A 6015-nucleotide genomic window follows, 5' to 3' on the forward strand; every position below is an offset into this window, starting at 1 on the left:
CCCGCTGCTCCCCTCAGCAGTGTACTTCGTCGATCTGCCTGTTCTGTTCCCCACTCTGTCTCTGGTGAAACCTCTCGCCGTCCCTGAGCCTCTGGCCTGTACCCCAGTTCTGTATGCACAAATAAATAAATCTTTAAAAAAAAATAATTACAAAAAAATTCCTTTTCCACAGCTTGCATATTTCCACTCTCATGGGGTAGCAAAAATCATGTGTGACTAACACCACTGAAGTCTTACTCAGTACCCGTATGAATTTATCCCTTAATAATAGAACTTTAGCTTTATTCTTGGCTGTAAAGTCCTGTTGAAAACCAACTCTTGCCAGTCTTTCTGGCAGCCGGCCGTTCTGAGACAGTGCTGGTCAATCTTAAGAATCCGGACTCATCTGGCCTGGTGTCTGGGACGCTTGTTGACAGGGGTTGACTAAGTCATGTGAGTCCTTTGGTTTTTTCCACAGCCCCAATTTTCTGTCTCAAAGGTTGCTTGTGGGGATTACCCACCAGAGAGCCTGGTCAAGAAAACCCCAGAGACCGTAGTAGGAAGTTCTTGAGTCTCTGCCTTGTCCTGTCATTCCTGTAACATGAGAAAAATAAGCTAGTTTGTGAATAGTTCTTATTTGGGTTTTCAGCTACATGTGACTGAAATGCAGTTCCCAACTGATGTTGTTCACATGGGATCTTGATGTAATTTTTAGTTGTTATCTTAACGTCTTTGTTATTCAGGACTTAGCAAAAAAAAAAAAATCGCAGTAACAAATCACATTTATTTCACATGTTTGGTAATTTAAAGTCTTTTGCTTTATCATGGTTAATTATGGAAGCAGCTGGAGACTGGAGACTAGCTGTATCTATGCTTGTTATTTCAAGAAATTCTTATTGAGGTTATAATTTGATCCAATTCATAGAAAAATAAAACTATAATTTTAGTCAATAGTTGTTATCTGCTTTTGGATAGTATCTTGATGAACACATTTCACACTTCCAGTTAGAACATTATCTGTTTCCATTTATAATAATGCTTCGTTCTCCTAAGCATGGCTATTCATGTGTTTCAACTTGTATCATCTGAGTCTGTCTTAAAGGCATGGCGGTCATCTCTACCCTGTTCTTCCACTCGTTCCCAAGTAGCAAAGTAATGGAACCAACTATCTCTTTAGCTATTTCATTTAGTATAACTTAATTTTTCTTTTTTTCATGGACATCTGGTACCTATTGTCACCCAGACACTTAATAAGAATCACATTCTATGTTCAAAATTAACAGTAAATGACTTTTCAAGCTTGGAAGTTCGGACAGTTTGACTTTGCTGTATGATCTTCATCGCCAATATTTTCAGGAATTTGTAGCAACCCATTCCATCTGAAGGGCTCAGAGCAGCTATCTCAGTGATGGCTCCCACAGTGAAGGGAGAAATTCACAGGGGTCAGAACTCAGAAACCTTGAGCGTTTTGCCCAACTTGAGACAAGTCTTCACTTACATCCTGGAAATTTTGAGCTGTGTTGGAGTCCAGACTCTGCAAACAACAGCTGACTGACTGCTCTGAGACGCCAGCCCCCTCCAGGCCATAAGCATTGGAGGAGTGGGACGGAGTTCTCAGAAAGCAGGAGTGGGGCGAAGCCCTCACAGAAGTGTGGGGGTCCAAGGTTCAGGGGCACAGGTGGCTGACAGCCAGGTAGACAGATGCTCCTGGGAGCAAGGCTTGTAACTGCAGGCTGGGGTGCCAAGCTTCAGAAAAGCTTGGACCCCCTTAGCTTCCTCAGTTGCTTCCTTATTTCACCATAGACTGTAGCCATGGAAGCCTCAAGTCAAACCAACTATAAATGGAGGCGGGTTTGTAGTCAAGAATTCCCTTTTGGTGCTTTTTATTGAATTTTTTTCCTACTCCCTTGGGAGACACAGGTGATGTAGGGAATCATCACCACCATCTTCCTTTATGCGGTGAGATGCTTTTTAAATTTGTTTGTGCAGGCGGGTGCTGTTCTCTGTGTGTCCCGCTTTACGGAAGAGTCTTTACTCCAAACTGCTGCTTTCTTGGCCAGGGCACAGGCGCCCCGTCCAGAGCACATGTTGCTCACCAGAATCCAAATTTTAGGTCATCAGGGGTTTGCAGACGGTTTCAGCCAAATGTGAGTTCCCAAGCTTGTTCACCGTCTGGATCCCTGTTTTCAACAAAATAAAGCCTTCTTGAACTGCCACCACTTTCTGGAAATAGTTGTTTACTTGTTTGCATTTTTGTTTTTTAATCCAGAATTTTTGTGCTCTGTTGTTACAGAGCATCTCCGAAACAGGTATCTGGACATCATCGGGGAAATGAGCTTGACAGAATTTGGCGCCATATCACAAAGGCAATTAGGAGGCCGGTGGGTAGAAGGGGAGGGAGTGCCCAGACTTCCGCTTCAACAGGTGAACAGGGCCTGTGTTCGCTGAGTTAAGACACCAAGAAGGAGGCCTGGATTTGGGGGAAAAGATGCTGAATTCAGTTTTCAACAGGCATCATAGTCATCAGTGATGATACTAACTTGCAGATTTCTTATCTGTCAAGTAGAGGTAGTAACTACTTCAACACACAAGTTTTATGTGTGTTTATGTTACAAATGTGAAAATCTTAGCAAACTTTAAATAACTTTATTTACTTGGAAACCCTACCTCTCTCCCTAATGTTTATTATTGTCAGACCAAGGAGGTATGTAGATCTTTTATGTGAATAGTATTTCAGTTTGATGTTTCTTTATCATAATGTTTTGGGATTACCCATGATCATGATTACAGATCAAGTTCACAATTTTTACATGTTAGGAAGACAGCATATATTTGATTCCTTTTCCTAAGAGAAAACAGGTCGTTAAACATTTTTGCTATTAAAATGGCTATACAGATTTAGCAGTTTATACCTCCATCAGAACTGCTTAGTTCTGTTTCTTCACCTGCTCCAAGTTTTTGGAATTAATTTTGGCAGTCTCATGGGTGCAAACTGATACTTCATCATGATATTTAGATGTTTTAATGCTGCTTAAAAGTTAGTCATATTGATTATTTTATTGAACTTTTTGGTTTTTGTGACTTAACAAATCATTTATAGTTCAATATAAAGATTTCCTCTTTTATAAAATCTCCTATAATCTTCCATAAAATCATTTAACTGTAATTCATTTGGGTCATTTGTCACTGAATGGTGTTTCTTCACTTACTTTATTCACACATTTTTTTGTCAGTTACGTAGTATCAAACTCAGCTCCCTCATTTCTGCTCTACCTTTTCCCTTTGATTTGGTGTCTTTATTCATGCTGACATTTTAAAATTTAGTTATGCTGCTTATTTATGTCATTGAACTTTTTGTTTTTTCTTAACAAATCATTTATAGTTCAATATCGCAAAGGCAATCTCTTATATTGTTTTGATCGTTTAATATTTTTCTTTGTATATTTACATCTTTAATCCATCTGGGAGTTATTTCTATGTATGCTGTTAACTAAGGAGCTAATGCTGTTAACTAAGGAGCTCATTTTATTTTCCTCCATATGCACATACGCACAGCCAACAGTCTACATCCCATTTGTTGTGCAACACATCTCTTCTCACTGATGAAAGGTGACCTGGACCATTTTCCAAGTTGCCAAATGTATGTGAAGCTCTACTGAGGATTTTCAGTCAGTTACAATTGTCTGTTGACACTTGACACTTGACAACAGTATTTCAGTCACCGAAGTTTTACAATCAGGGAAGGTATCCTTTGTCTTTACTTAAAATGAGCTGAGTTGTTCATAACTCTGCTCATCTGATGAAATTTAGGATCAATTAATCAAATTCCATTAAATAGTTCTATCATGATTTGATTTAAACTGCATTGAATTTAGAGAATTTTATAATTCCTCATAGTTTTCCTACACAAAATTATGTTTTTTTAAATGTTGTAAAGATGATGTCTTCAGTTTCCTCTACAGCAATGATCTGATTATATGCTATTGCTTCTCCCTCTTCTGCCTTCTGAATTCCATCTTCCTGATCGACACCCTTGGGAATTCTTTTAGCAGTGTCTGTGAATGGTTATACTTTCTCTTGGTGTTTATATTTCTTTATTTCGCCATCTACCTCCACAGTGAATAGTGGGAGAGGCTACCCAGATCCCTGTTCGAAACGAAGGACTCCCCGAGTGCTGGGCATGCAACCAGCTGGCAAAATCCAGGGTCAACCCTGTCCAGGGACAGTCCATAGTCCAGCCCAGGCTGCACACTCTGCCTTCATCAGCCTCATCCGATGACCGGATGTTTACTGACTGAGCCCACTTGCCTCAGCTCTGAAGGGATGACCAGAATCAAAGCCCAGAGCTTCACTGATATTACGCTGCAGGCAAACCCTACCCCATCCACCTCTGCTGCCACGCTCTCCTCAGGTATTCCGAAAAAATCCCCAATGAAGTCATTATCCTCATGTCTGACTCAGAATGCACTCCCAGAAAAGCCAACAACCATGACTGTTGATTTTAGGGATGAGCCAAGAAAGCTGAAGCTAAGGTGAAATTTCTGACTTAAGCCATCTGTTGGTGACGGGAGTATGATAGACTTGGGCACAAAGTAACAAAGCAATAGTTAAAACATACATGTGACAGGGATTTATCAAACATGAGGGAAATAGTAATCTCCAGGACAGGGGAATTGGCAGCTGCCAAGTAAAGTAGATTCTTTGGAAGAAGCCAAATACTGAGAATGGTTAGCACTATTAAAAATCTAAAAGCGAAATTAAGAAGGCTTCCTTGGTAGCAAATAAAGAGGCTTTCATCCCCTGCACTGGGAGGCAGAGAAAGCTGAGGAACAGGCCCCACATTAATCATAAGTGTGGCGGGGCTCCAAAGGAGGTTTACAGCTAGGTAACCCCGCTGGGTGGTTTAAGCCTGGGGTCAGAAAGCTGCATGGGAAGGGAAGAAGCCCTGATCCCTTGGGCTGCATTGCAACATCTGAGCATCTCGATTACCCAGATCCTCAGTCTGAATGGTGCTGCTATTCCTGACTAATCGCTGGTGCCACCTTTTGCTTGAAAATGACCCAAGACCTCTGCCTTGTAGTACAACCCTGCTTTCTTCAGGAAGTTCTGCATCACCCCTCCCCACTGCCCTCCTGGCCTCTGGTCAGTAACTTGGCTTACATGTAACCTGGCAAAGTTACTGAGCTGAGCGGCTTTGAGTGGCCCTTGAGGGCCTGGCCCTCAAAAGACTGGAGAGAGGGATAACAGAATATGGTGTCCCCAGGACAAAATGGAAGGCTAGCAAACAAGGAGAGTGTCAATCTGTACAATCAAAATGGACCCTGGGAATGTATGGGCAGGAACAGATCAAGGCCAGATCACTGGGAGGACACCCTGAAACACCATAAAAATTCTGCTTGGTCACTAGGCCCCTAGCCCTACTTCAGAGGGTCTTTGCAATTGCACTGCCTAAGAAATGTTTCCCAAAGGACTAAGCAAGACCTATTGCAGTGTGAGTTCATTTCCCTCTTCTTTTTAGGGCTTCTCTTCCCTTAGATTTCTCCCTTGCCAGGGAAATAACACAGAGGGGGGCTCCTATCCCTACGTCCTTCCGCTCTGCTCCTTCATCCCTCACCCCACCACCCTGAGTGCCCCCTCCGCAGGTGCCTGCTCAGGACTGGGAGCCCCGCCTCGCTCCGGAGTGGGCGGGGTCGGGGCGGGGCGAACAGAAGTGGGCGGGCCCAGGGCGGCGGGCGCGCAGCCGTCAGACGCCGCGACGTAGGGCGACTTCCGCTCCGGCTCCGGGTTTCCGACAGCCGCCGGGTCGTGGGCTGGGGTCTCGGTGGCTCTTCCCCGCTGCCGCGATCCGCGCGTGGGAGTCGCTGCCGCCGCCACCGGCCGCACGCCGTTCCCTCCGCTGCCCCGGGAGTGCGCCCGGCCTCCCCGCGAGGGTGAGCGGGGTCGGCCCGGGGCGCGCGGGAGGGAGGGTGTCCCCGCGCGGGGGACGGTTGTCGCCTCTCGAGCCGCGTGGCACCTCGTCCGCCCGGACGCCCCCTG

The 6015-nt window shown here is 44.4% G+C and overlaps 1 protein-coding gene across 1 annotated transcript in view; it reads left to right on the forward strand.

Annotated features, from left to right (window-relative positions):
• The first annotated feature begins 5766 nt into the window (after positions 1–5766).
• The window catches only part of ZNF330 (zinc finger protein 330), a 12337-nt gene continuing 12088 nt past the window's right edge, over positions 5767–6015 (forward strand). The window contains exon 1 of the mRNA XM_004685295.2: positions 5767–5909. The gene's annotated coding sequence lies outside the window, so the exon portion shown is untranslated. The remainder of the gene's footprint in view (positions 5910–6015) is intronic.

Source organism: Condylura cristata, unplaced genomic scaffold (genome assembly GCF_000260355.1).
Source record: "Condylura cristata isolate star-nosed mole 26May11 unplaced genomic scaffold, ConCri1.0 scaffold00018, whole genome shotgun sequence".
In the NCBI taxonomy this organism is placed as follows: domain Eukaryota; kingdom Metazoa; phylum Chordata; class Mammalia; order Eulipotyphla; family Talpidae; genus Condylura; species Condylura cristata.